Raw genomic sequence first — 12,563 nt, 5'->3', positions numbered from 1 at the left:
ATGCTGCCTCAGTTTCCCACAATCATTCTTCTAACCTCAAGGTCAGTTTACATTTCTCTAACCACGAATCCTGAATTCCCACAGCATGTCCAATTGAGTCAAGACAAAGGGCTTGTAGCAGATCCTCTGGATGGTCGGTGAAACACCGCTACTCTGATCGCTTCTTCCCTTACCCGGTGAGGCGGGGGGGCGAGCCCCGACGGGGGCTCTCGCTCCTGGGGCCAAGCGCCCCCCACCCCCCTGCCCGCCGTGCGGTCGCTGGCATCACCCCCCCGGGCAGCCCCTCCGCTCCGCTCCGTTCGGCTCCGTTCTGCTGCGCCCCGCCCGCCGCCCCCCCCCCGCCTCCCCCGGCTGCCAGGGGACCGGGCAGAAGCGGCGGCCCCCCCCCCACCCCCGGCGGAGGCGCCCGGCTCCCCGGGGCCAGTTCGCGTCGGAACCGGGCGCCTTTCGCCGGGTCGGGGTCCCGGCGCTGCCGGGCGCTCCCCGGCTTCAGCTGCTGGTTTCGCGGGGTGAGTTCAGGTTTTCTCTGGGGGGGTGGGTGGGTGTGTTTTGTTTATTCCCCCCGCTTTTCGCTGTCCCGTAGAGGCGGGGGGACCGGGCGCCCTTCTCTGGCTCCGGGGGCGGGTCCCGGCGTTGCCAGGCGCTCGCTGGCTTTGGCGTTTGGGTTTTTTCGAGGTGGGTCGGGAGGGGGGGCCCGGGGGGGGTGTTGTTCGGCCTTTTTTTCCCCTTGCCATCGTTTGATTTTGATTTTGACTTTGTTTTTAATAAAACACATTTTCTGAACTAGATGTCCGCCATCCTGCAGCCCCCGGCGCCCCCGCCGCGGCACACGCGCGCTCGGACCCCCCCGCCCAGCTCCAAGAGCCGTGGGCCCCCGCCCCCCGCTGCAGCTCCGGAGCTGCGGGGCGGTGGGTGCGGCCGCAGCCGACCGCGGGCTCCCGCCGCCGCGGAGCACCCGGGCCCCGCCCGCGGGAGAGGGGCGGAGGTTTCCGGCCCAAACCAGGGTCCCGCGCTCAGCCGCGGCGGCGGCGGGGCCGGCGCGGAGGCAGCTGCGAGCGGACGGCGGGCCGGCGGGGAGCCCGGCGCAGAGGTAGGCGCGGGGAGGGAGGCGGCTCTTTCCGGAGAGGATTTCTGTTTGCGAGGCGGTTGGGGGTTGCGGGGCGGTTCCCCCACCCCGTCGCGTTTGGCTTTAACCCGCGGCGGGGAGGGGCAGGAGGGCGGGCGGTTGAGGGACTGACTGAGAAAGGCGGGAGCCGGGGCGCGGGCGCGGCGCGGGGGGGGCTCGGCAGCGGGGTTAGAGCCCCAAACACCCCCCCCCGCCGGGACCCCCCTCTGGCGCCCGGGCACGGAGCCGGCGGGGACGCCGCTGGGTCCTAAAGTCTCCCGCCTTCCTTCCCCGGAGCGGCCAATCTGCTTGTTATAAATGCAGAGGCAGAGTCGAAAATATCTTTTATAAATTTATTTGCAATAAGAAGAAGTAAAAAAGGCTCGGGGGGCAGGGGGGCTTTCTGCTCCGCACCGACGGGCACCAGGTGGTGCTGCGTCACTCGCTTTATAGTCCCATCCTGGGCTTCACATGCGCAGCAGGGCCTCTCAGACTTTCCCGGGCTTTCTGGTGTTGCCGGGGCTCCTGACAGGGGTCCCTCCACTCATTTTCCACCTGCGCAATCCGGTGTTGCTGGGGTCTTCTGACGGGGGTCCCGCCAGTAATTTTCCACTTGCTTAACAACAGTCACTGAGAAAAAAAAACCCTCCAAACCCCTTTTAACCATAAACCCATGATAAATCTCCTTTAACTTATGTACATGGCAAACACCAGTAAAGTCACCGTGTTTTTAACACGAATCACCACCACATTCTTCACAATGCCTCGCCTTTTGTTTTATTAAATTGATTCGTGTTTGGGTTTCAAAACGGGCTAAGGTTTGTTGTATGGGATTTGGGTGTTCTGTTTTTTTAATTTTAACTATCATTAGTGGGTGTACCCTTTCTCCTCTGGCCAATTCAGGATCCATTGGTATTGCAGAGATTTGCATCCCTTGAACGACTGAATGAATCAATCTAATAAAATATGGAATCATACATGGTATAAACATTAGGGCAGCAAATGCACACAACAGATAAAATAAAAGCTGTTTTACCCACGGGGCTCCAGGTAACCAGGACCATAGATCACCATTCCAGCCACTCCATGTTTGGACAGGGACATGAGCCAGTTTTCTGATGTCTGTGGTCATTTGAAGGACCACTTCTCCTACATCATCTATTTCTAGGCAACAATTGGAGACATTTAATTTTCCACATACCCCTCCCTCTTCAGCGAGCAGGTAGTCCAAAACCATACGATGTTGGAGGATCGCAGTGCGCATCTGTTGAGCCTGTTGAGCTAAAAGATCTATGGCATTAGCAGTTTTATTCGTAATGATTTCTAAAACTGCTTGCAGTCTAATTATACGATTTAAATTATAAATTGGTTCTCTTGCCCCTGATATTGGTTCATTAGGGTTCCAGGAGGCAGGTCCATAGTGTTCAATTATTCTCTTGGGAGGCCACTCATCTTCCCCTCACTTTTGTGTTCCACCTATTTTGAAATCAACAGATCGCTTACGACGGGTAACACTCTTATTTCCTAATTTATCATATAATTTTATTCCTAATTGGGGGCCATCCGCCTCTGGAAGAAGGAAAAATAGAGGTCGAATAATCCCTATATAACAAATTGCTGACCAGTTTGCTGGTAATTGTTTGTAGGCAGTATGTCCGCATATCCAATAGTGGCCTTTTTTGGCCTTCGTACCTTTGGCATATGGTCCCTCTGCAGTCCTTGGGGTTTGAAAATAAGTCGTATTTTTGTCTCCCAAAGGGCTGAAAACTTCGTTTAAATTATTATTTATCCATATAGTACAATACCGGGACCCAGTGTCATTTTTCCATTTGCAAGTTCGATTATAAAAACTGTTTCCTCATAGTTTGGCATATTCAGTTTCATTTTTGTCTGACCAGAACCCCTTGAATCCTTTGCTGCGTCCTTGTTCACTAAGCCACAACCATATATAGGTACCTCTATCTTTGTTAACTAATTTATGTGTAAGTGTCCATTGACACTTACTCTCCCCCACATCAACTCCTCCTTTCTGAGTTCGGTTCAGACAAAATTTACCCTTGTTAGGGAATTGAACTGGCCATTTTTCACCATCTTCCCAGGTAGTGTTATTAACGTCACTATAGTTACTTACAATTTGTGATGGGGAAAGTGACACAGAGACCCACGGCCAACTTGACAATCCCAAAGGTCCCCCACAAACCCAGCAGTGACTTAAGTTGAAAGTTTTACTTACAGTTTTTGCTAACAGAACAAACTCATTATCTTCAAAGGGGTCATACAAGTTGGTAGTATTTTGACCCCTTTTAGCCATCGTGAGCCAACACACAAAATGAGGAGAAAAAGCCAGCCACCATCGTGAGGTCCGGTATGGCACACTTTTCTGTTTATCCCTGGACCCATTGGGTTGCTGCCAACGGTCGGGTTTGTGTTTTCTTAACAGCAAAAATGGAGGCCAATCCGGTCTTGCCCTCACTTGGACTTACCCTCAGCTTTTCTCTCACCCTCTTTTACTTCCTTTTCACAGAATCACAGAATCACAGAATTGTCTAGGTTGGAAAAGACCTAAAAGATCATCCAGTCCAACCATTGACCTAACACTGACAGTTCCCAACTACAGCATATCTCTAAGCGTTAAGTCAACTTTACTCTTAAACACCTCCAGGGATGGGGACTCCACCACCTCCCTGGGCAGCCCATTCCAACGCCTAACCACCCGTTCTGTAAGGAAATGCTTCCTAATATCCAGTCTAAACCTTGCCCGGTGCAACTTGAGGCCATTACCTCTTGTCCTATCACTTGTTACTTGGTTAAAGAGACTCGTCCCCAGCTCTCTGCAACCTCCTTTCAGGTAGCTGTAGAGGGCAATGAGGTCTCCCCTCAGCCTTCTCTTCTCCAAACTAAACAACCCCAGTTCCCTCAGCTGCTCCTCATAAGACCTGTGCTCCAGACCCTTCACCAGCTTCGTTAACCTTCTCTGGACACGCTTGAGTAATTCAATGTCCTTTTTGGAGTGAGGGGCCCAAAACTGAACACAGTAATCGAGGTGCAGCCTCACCAGTGCCGAGTACAGGGGTGAGATCACTTCCCTGTCCCTGCTGGCCACACTATTTCTGATGCAAGCCAGGATGCCATTGGCCTTCTTGGCCACCTGGGCACACTGCTGGCTCATGTTCAGCTGACTGTCAATCAACACCCCCATGTCCCTTTCTGACTGGCAGCTCTCCAGCCACTCCTCCCCAAGCCTGTAGCGCTGCTGGGGGTTGTTGTGGCCGAAGTGCAGTACTCAGCATTTGGCCTTATTAAAACTCCTACAGTTGGCCTCAGCCCATCGCTCCAGCCTGTCCAAATCCCTCTGCAGAGCCTCCCTACCCTCGAGCAGATCAACACTCCCACCCAACTTGGTGTCGTCTGCAAACTTACTGAGGGTGCGTTCAATCCCCTCATCTAGATCATCAATAAAGATATTAAAGAGAAGTGGCCCCAAAACCGAGCTGTGGGGGACACCACTCGTGACCGGCCGCCAACCGGATTTAACTCTGTTCACCACAACTCTTTGGGCCCGGCCATCCAGCCAGTTTTTTACCCAGCGAAGCGTGTGCCCATCCAAGCCGCGAGTAGTCAGTTTTGCCAGGAGAATGCTGTGTGAAACGGTATCAAAGGCCTTACTAAAGTCAAGGTAGACAACATCCACAGGCTTTCCCTCATCCAATAAGCGGGTCGCCCTGTCGTAGAAGGAGATCAGGTTTGTCAGGCAGGACCTGCCTTTCATAAACCCATGCTGACTAGGCCTGATCCCCTGGTTGTCCATTATATGACTTTTAATGGCACCCGAGATGACCTGCTCCATGACCTTCCCTGGCACCGAGGTCAGACTGACAGGTCTATAGTTTCCTGGATCCTCCTTCCTGCCTTTCTTGTAGACGGGTGTCACATTTGCCACCCTCCAGTCCAATGGGACCTCCCCAGTTAGCCATGACTTCAGGTAAATCATGGACAGCGTCTTGGCAAGCACATCTTTTCTTTTGGTTCCTTTGTTTAACTGTACAAACAGTCTAAAACTGAAAAATCATAGGTATTACAACCTTTTAACATATATACATACACACAGGGTTCATGTAGATGATTCAGGATCTTTACTACTGTTGATGTCACTCTGTCTGTCTCAATAAGTCCAGTCCTATTTTAACTCCATTGTATTTGGAGCTTCAAATCTCCAGGTGCTGACTCGATCTTCCAATTTGGTTCACCTGTGACCGGTCCTTTCACCCTGGAAATATGAGTCCATCCTCTTTCAGCAGTTCTTACAGCTGTCTCCGTAGTCAACAATACCAGGAATGGTCCTTCCCATCTAGGAGATAAGCTTTCCTCCTTCCAAGTTTTAATCATTACTATCTCCAGGTTGTATTTTGTGCACTGCAAATCCTAAAGGAGTTGTCTGGGCTAATATTCCCTTTATTCTTAATTCTTTTAGGTTTTTCTCAGTAGTTCTAATATATTGTTGAATCGTCATGTCTTCTATTAATGGATGCCCTAGAGGCATACCTTGGAAATATGGCATCCCATATAACATTTCCAAAGGTGAGAGGCCTGTCTCTGAATTTGGCATAGTCCTAATATGAAGTAGGGCTAAGGGTAAGCATTTAATCCATGAGAGTTTGGTTTCTATCATTAATTTAGATAACTGTTGTTTCAAGGTCTGATTCATTCGCTCTACCCGTCCAGAACTTTGTGGATGCCACGGAGTGTGATATTCCCAAGTAATGCCTAGGGCTTCTGTAATTAATTTTATAATTTTAGATGTAAAGTGAGTACCCTGATCCGAATCAAATGCTTTTACAATTCCAAATCGTGGTATAATTTGTTCTAACAATATTTTAGCTACTGATTGAGCAGTCGCTCTGGTGGTAGGAAAGGCCTCTACCCAGCGAGTTAATTGATCCACCATCACTAGCAAGTATCTGTATCTCCCAACTTTTGGTAGTTCTGTGAAATCTACCTGGATCCTCTCAAAAGGTCGATAAGCTGTTTTCCTTCCACCAGCTGCGGTCTGTCTCATAGTTCTTTTGTTAATCTTTTGACATGTTAACCATAAGTAGCTTGTTTTGCAATTTCATATATTCCAATACAGCCAAAATGTCTTAGGAAATGATCACTTAAAGCCTTAGTGCCCCAATGAGTGCTTTGGTGTAATCTATTTATTATTCTTCTAGTATATCCTTTAGGTAATATTTCCCTCTTGTCTGGAAGAATCCATTTCCCATCCTTCATAGTAGCCCCCAATTTCTGCATCTCGGTTAGCTCCTGAGGGTTATATATCTTTTTTCCATAATCTACCTCCTGTTCAATTACATATAACTTTATTGGTTCCCTTAAGGCTGCTTTCTTTGCCTCTTCATCTGCTAGATTATTACCTCTAATTTGATATCCTGTTCCTTTTTGATGTCCTTTTATGTGTACAACTGCAATTTCTTCAGGACCTCTCAGTGCCTGCAATACTTGAACTATCAATTCTTGATGGACCAGATCTTTCCCCTGAGTATTAATCATTCCTCTTTCTTCCCAGATCTTTCCAAAGGTGTGAACCACCCCAAAGGCATATTTGGAATCAGTACATATAGTGCCTTTTGTGTCTTTTAAAATTTCAAGAGCTCGATATAGAGCATATAGTTCACATGCTTGAGCTGACCATGCAGGACTGAGAGGACCTGATTCTTTAACCACCCACTTGGTTCCATCGACTATTGCATACCCTGATTTTCGTTTCCCATCTGCAACTCTAGAGGGCCCATCTATAACCAACCTTTTGCCTTCAGATAATTCAGCTTCTTCTAGATCAGGTCTTATCTTGGTTTGTAGTTCTATCGCTTCAATGCAGTTGTGACTCAATTCACCCCTAGGATCCCCATATAAAAATTGAGCAGGGTTTTGAGCACTGGTTACTCTCAGTTCTAATTCTGGTGCTTCTATTAGGATAGTCTCATACTTCAATAGCCGACTATCAGTGAGCCATTTCTCAGCCTTTTGCTGTAGTACACTACGCACATCATGAGGAGAAAACACTGTAATATTAGCTCCGAAGGTCACCTTTGTGCCTCTTCAATTAGCAAGGCAGCTGCCACCAAAGATTGTAAGCATGTTGGCCAGCCCCTGCTTACGGAATCTAATAATTTTGAAAAATATCCAATTGGTTTTTTACTTCCAGCCCAATCTTGGGTTAAAACCCCATAAGCAGTTTGATTCGAGGTGGTTAGAAACAATTGAAAAGGCCTTTTAACATCTGGTAAACTTAACACTGGAGGCTCATCCAGTGTTTCTTTCAGTTTCTGAAACCTATTCTCATCCTCCTCAGTCCATTTTAACCTGTCAGACACCAGCTTTTCATATAAAAATTTTACCTTTTCACTATATCCTTCTATCCATTGTTGACAGTAGCCTAATAATCCTAATACCTGACGAATTTCTCTTTTTGTTTTGGGTGGTGATACAGACAGTATTCCTGATATCCTTTCAGGATGTAATTTCTTTTTTCCTTTACTGAGCCAGTGTCCTAAGTACTTCACTTCATTTTCTACAAACTGTAATTTAGACTTCGAAACCTTTAATCCCTTTTCTCCTAAAAAGTTCAATATTTCTATAGTCCCCATCCTGACATCATCCTCAGTTTGTCCAGCTATTAATAAATCATCTGCATATTGTAAGAGTTTTATTTCTGAGGATGGCTTGAATGTCAGCAATAACTTCTCTAATGCTTGTCCAAAGAGGTTAGGCGATTCAGTAAACCCTTGGGGAAGTACTGTCCATCTGAGTTGTTGTTTCCTATTATTAAATGGATCTTCCCATTCAAATGCAAAATAGTCTCTGCTCCCTTCATCTAGGGGGCAGGACCAAAATGCATCTTTTAAATCAATGACACTGTACCAAATATAGTCAGGGGATAGTTGGTTAAGTAGCATATAGGGGTTTGCTACCACAGGGAATCGAGCCACAGTTCGCTGATTCACAGCCCTTAAATCTTGCACCATCTATAAGATCCGTCTGATTTTAAAACTGGTAAAATAGGTGTATTATGTGGAGACATGCAAGGTTCCAATGTGCCTTTACTTAGTAATTCGTCTATTATTGGTTTCAACCCCTCTCGACCCTTTAGGGGAATGGGGTATTGTTTTATCTGAATTGGTGTCTCCAGATCAATTAGATCAATTTTAATAGGCTTTATTTCAAGTTTTGCAGTCTCCCTTTTTGTATACCAGACTTTAGGATCTATCTGTTGTTCGTCTTTTTCCATTAATGTAAAAATTTTTATTTCTTGTACTATTATTTTTAATTTTAACTCCGTAATCAAATCTCTTCCCAAAAGGTTATTCTCAGCCTCTGGCAGCAACAATAAATCCCCTATAACTATACGATGTCGGGATTCTATTTCAACGTCCCTGACAACTGGTACTTTAAATGGTTCCCCTTTAGCTCCTATTACTAGAGCAGTTTCTTTTTTCACTTTACATCCCCTCAGAATATTTTTCACAGTTGATTTTTCGGCACCCGTATCTACTAAAAATTCAAACTCCTCTCCCTGAGGACCTAATTTCAATTTTATCAAGGGCTCCTTTGATGTCTTTGTCCCCAGGAAATAGAGCCCCTGACACCCCTATTCTTCTTTAAACATCCTTTCATCCCGCTCTCCTTTTCTACAATTCCGCTGTAAATGTCCCTTCTTTCCACAATAATAGCAGGCTAATGTGTTTTCCCTAATTACTGTCCCTCTCTTTTCACCACCCAAAGCTCCAGGTGATTCATTAGAGCAAGATCTTGGAGGTTCTCCTCTGTCCGCTGAGTTTCTCTGACTGCCGCAACAAATATTTTCGCCTTTCTGCTTTTCTTCGTCCCTTCTAACATACACCTTCTGTGCTTCTCTTAACAGCTCCTGCAAACCCTGGTCTTGCCAGTCGTCTAACGTTTCTAATTTCTTTCTGATATCATCCCACGATTTGGCTATGAATTGAGTTTTTAATAAAGCCTCTCCCACCGGGGAGGTCGGGTCTACCCCCAAATACATTTGTAAATTCTTTCTTAATCTTTCTAGCCAATCAGTGGGTGATTCATCTCTCCTTTATGTTCACTAAATGCTTTGTTAATGTTTTGCCCTCGAGGAACCGCTTCTCTAATGCCGGCCACTATTAAATTTCTAAGGTCCCTCATATTCTGTCTGCCCTGCTCTTGCTGATGATCCCAATTAGGGCGGACATTGGGCCATTTCTGATCTGCCTGCGGCCCTGCTTGATTTTGTTGTTCCCACAAACACATTCCAGCTTGTCTAATCATTTGCCTTTCCTCGGTTGTAAAGAGGATGCCCATAATTGACTGCATGTCATCCCAGGTATAGGTGTTAGGTCCCAGGAATTGATCAAGCCTTTCAGACACTCCTAATGAGTCATCTAAAAGTTTTCCCATTTCTTTCTTGAATGCTCTCACGTCTCCGGTGTTGTCGCAGATGAAAGTATTGACACAGTAATATTTAGTAAGAAATCTAGGTTTATTAATAACTAACAGCAATTTATTATTATAAAATAATTCAGAAATACTAAAAGAAAGAAAAGCGACTTATTCAGATTCTAAAATGACAAGATTCACACTAACTTACTTAACGGTACCTATATATACATATATACACATGCATGCACATAACAAAATGGACAAACAGACAGAAACAAAGGTGTTTGGATTCAGTAGAATGGACACAGAACAGACATACACACACAGAAACAAGGGTACGTACCCCCCCCACACACACACACACAAAGAGAAGCTAGCTCAAAGAAAATTTCCCTCTTCTCGAGTTTAGAGCAAATCCTCCCAATGCCTTGGCATTCCTCAACGGGCGATAATTGAGACTCGAGCGGGGGACTTCGCCCTGGCCTTCCGTCTGGAGCAGACGACACCTTAAGGGTTTGGTACCTGAGAGGCGTCCCAGCTCAGGGGAGATGCTGGTCACAGGCCCACTGCGATCCAGGAGAGCTCAAAGGGTCTCCCTGGTGGCCACCATTTATAGGGTCCAAGATAATTGACTTTTGTCAAATGCCTTCTGGTGCCTTCCAGCAGTTACAAAAGAATTTGGTTAATGTGCAGCTCTGTTATTGTTCCCATTTGACCACATCCCAGGCACAGGTGTGCCAGGCCCTGAGGAGTTGATGGGCCATTTTAACCATTTCCGAGCAATCGGGAGGGGCAGGAGCCAGGCTCGTTAACATTGTCAGTCCTTATCTCCACAGACTGGTGTATAGCTCGGGGGATGTGGGTGGAATCGCACATAGCACCAAGCAGCCCAACAAAGAGGGGCTGGGGGGGGTGTAAGAATTGCACCACCACAGGTGTTAAGGGGGACGTTTACAAATCCTATCCCTCCTACGCCTCCTCCCATAGGCACTTCCTGTAAGGGGTACAGATTACCTCCCCAAACGTCTGCTTCATTATCTTCCAGCTGTTTCTGTTTTTCCCAATTACGGGTTCTGCTAGCTGGTGGAGGGGAAGGAGCGCTAGGTTTTGGTTCCTCATCCTCTGAGCTTCCCCCATAAGGAGGAGGAAGATTTTCTAAAGGTTCCCATTCCTTGTCTTTCAAGGTTTTCTTATCTGTATTTTTATTTTTTAATAATAGGATTTTTGATATTGTCCGGGAACCTTTCCAGACCTGAGCATAGTCACATTGTTCTTGATTATAGGGTTTTTTATTACTTACATATGAGTTTAACGTCTGACATGTCCAGTCGTCAGTAGTTCCAAATTTTGGCCAAAATAAATGATCAGATTTCATAGGTTCTTTGGTCCATTCGACCATGCAATATTTAATCATTTTTTCTTTACTTTTCCCTTTTGTTTCAGACCAATTATACCAATTTTTTAGCATACAACCCAGGGGACTGTCCTGAGAAATGTCAGGCAAATCGCTCCCTCTCTGGGAACCTCTCAGTGGGTTCCCCGAGCCGCGGGATTTACTCCCTCTCTGGCCCATAGTCTTTGCTGGCGTCCTGAGATAAGACTGATCCCGTACTCCCTAGGATAATGCCTATCCTGAAAGTCCTTGCCTGAGTCCTTTCAAACTTTTTCTTTCACTTTGCCCCTTTGCCGGCCAGGCTCCTCTCAGGACTCTGGAACCGCGGCTAAAAGAGCTCTGCACTCGCTTCGTGACACTGTCACGTCTCAGTCACACCACACTCACTCAGGCAGAAAACACAACCCTCTCGCACCAAGTGTCACTCACAGTCCGAGGTCTTCACCTGGATCCTTTGCGGGGAATCTCCGGGGAGCGTCTTCAGGGATTTTGCTTTTCTTTTGCTTGTTCTTCTTGCCTTTTGCTCGTGATACTGCCGGTCCGAGGAAGCAAAGGAATCCGGGAGCCACCTAAAAGGTGGGGCACGCCTCCCCTGGAAACCAACACTCCACAGGTTCCGAAGTATCACGTCGGGGTCACCAAATTGTTATAAACGCAGAGGCAGAGTCGAAAATAATCTTTCATAAATTTATTTGCAATAAGAACAAGTAAAAAAAGTTCAGCATGCCAGGGGGCAGGGGGGCTTTCTGCTCCGCACCGACGGGCATCCTGGTCTTCACATGCACAGCAGGGTCCCTCAAACTTTCCTGGGCTTTCTGGTGTTGCCGGGGCTCCTGACAGGGGTCCCTCCAATCATTTTTCACCTGCGCAATCCGGTGTTGCTGGGGACTTCTGACGGGGGTCCTGCCAGTAATTTTCCACTTGCTTAACAACAGTCACTAAGTAAAAAAAACCTCCAAACCCTTTTAACCATAAAACCATGATAAATCTCCTTTAACTTATGTACATGGCAAATACCAGTAAAGTCACCGTGTTTTTAACACGAATCACCACCATATTCTTCACATGCTGCTGGCGGAAAGCGGGGTGGGGGTGGGGGGCGGCGGATCTCATCGTGAACCCCGTGGTCGGGGGGCGGTCGGTGTCATGGCGAACCTGGTGGCGGGAGGGGGGGTGGGGGGGGCGGCCGGCCTCGTTGCGAGCCAAGTGGCAGGGTGGGGGTGGGGGACTATCGGTCTTGGTCGTGGTGGGAGGGGAGGGGAGGGGGGGGGGGGGCGGCTGTGTATGCATACATGTGGGCAGCCGCGGGCCAACGGGTTCGGGCCGGGGAGCTCTTGGGGGTGGGGGGGGGTGGGGTGCTCGTCGTGCGCACGTGCGTGGGAAAAATTAACAATACAAAAAAATGCGTCCCGCTGTTGATAACGCCACCTTCTCTGCTCCAGCCGGCCTCGTCAGCCCGCGCCCGTTTCTGCCTGCGGGCAGCGCGCCCGTGTGCCTCGGCCCGGGCAGAACCAAGGGCCGGCGGTTCCGTCGCCAGCGGGACGCGTTCGAGCGGTGAGTGTCGCCGAGACAATGGGCCCGACGGCCTGAGGGGTGTGTGTGGGGGGACTGTGTGTTAAAGAATTTTGCCAGACT

General features: G+C 47.8%; 2 long non-coding RNA genes across 2 annotated transcripts in view; one reads left to right on the top strand and one right to left on the bottom strand.

The window, feature by feature from the left end:
• Positions 1 to 11,606: 11,606 nt before the first annotated feature.
• Positions 11,607 to 12,563, bottom strand: part of LOC141937328 (uncharacterized) — a 1,554-nt gene continuing 597 nt past the window's right edge. The window contains exon 2 of the long non-coding RNA XR_012626897.1: positions 11,607 to 11,831. This is a non-coding gene — a long non-coding RNA (uncharacterized LOC141937328). The remainder of the gene's footprint in view (positions 11,832 to 12,563) is intronic.
• LOC141937329 (uncharacterized) overlaps positions 12,282 to 12,563 on the top strand; it is a 28,129-nt gene continuing 27,847 nt past the window's right edge. Inside the window, exon 1 of the long non-coding RNA XR_012626898.1 lies at positions 12,282 to 12,482. This is a non-coding gene — a long non-coding RNA (uncharacterized LOC141937329). The remainder of the gene's footprint in view (positions 12,483 to 12,563) is intronic.

The sequence above is a fragment of the Strix uralensis genome, chromosome 40 (genome assembly GCF_047716275.1).
Source record: "Strix uralensis isolate ZFMK-TIS-50842 chromosome 40, bStrUra1, whole genome shotgun sequence".
NCBI lineage: Eukaryota > Metazoa > Chordata > Aves > Strigiformes > Strigidae > Strix > Strix uralensis.
The sequence above is the reverse complement of the archived record's forward strand: the minus strand, read 5'-3'. Positions and strand labels throughout refer to the sequence as shown.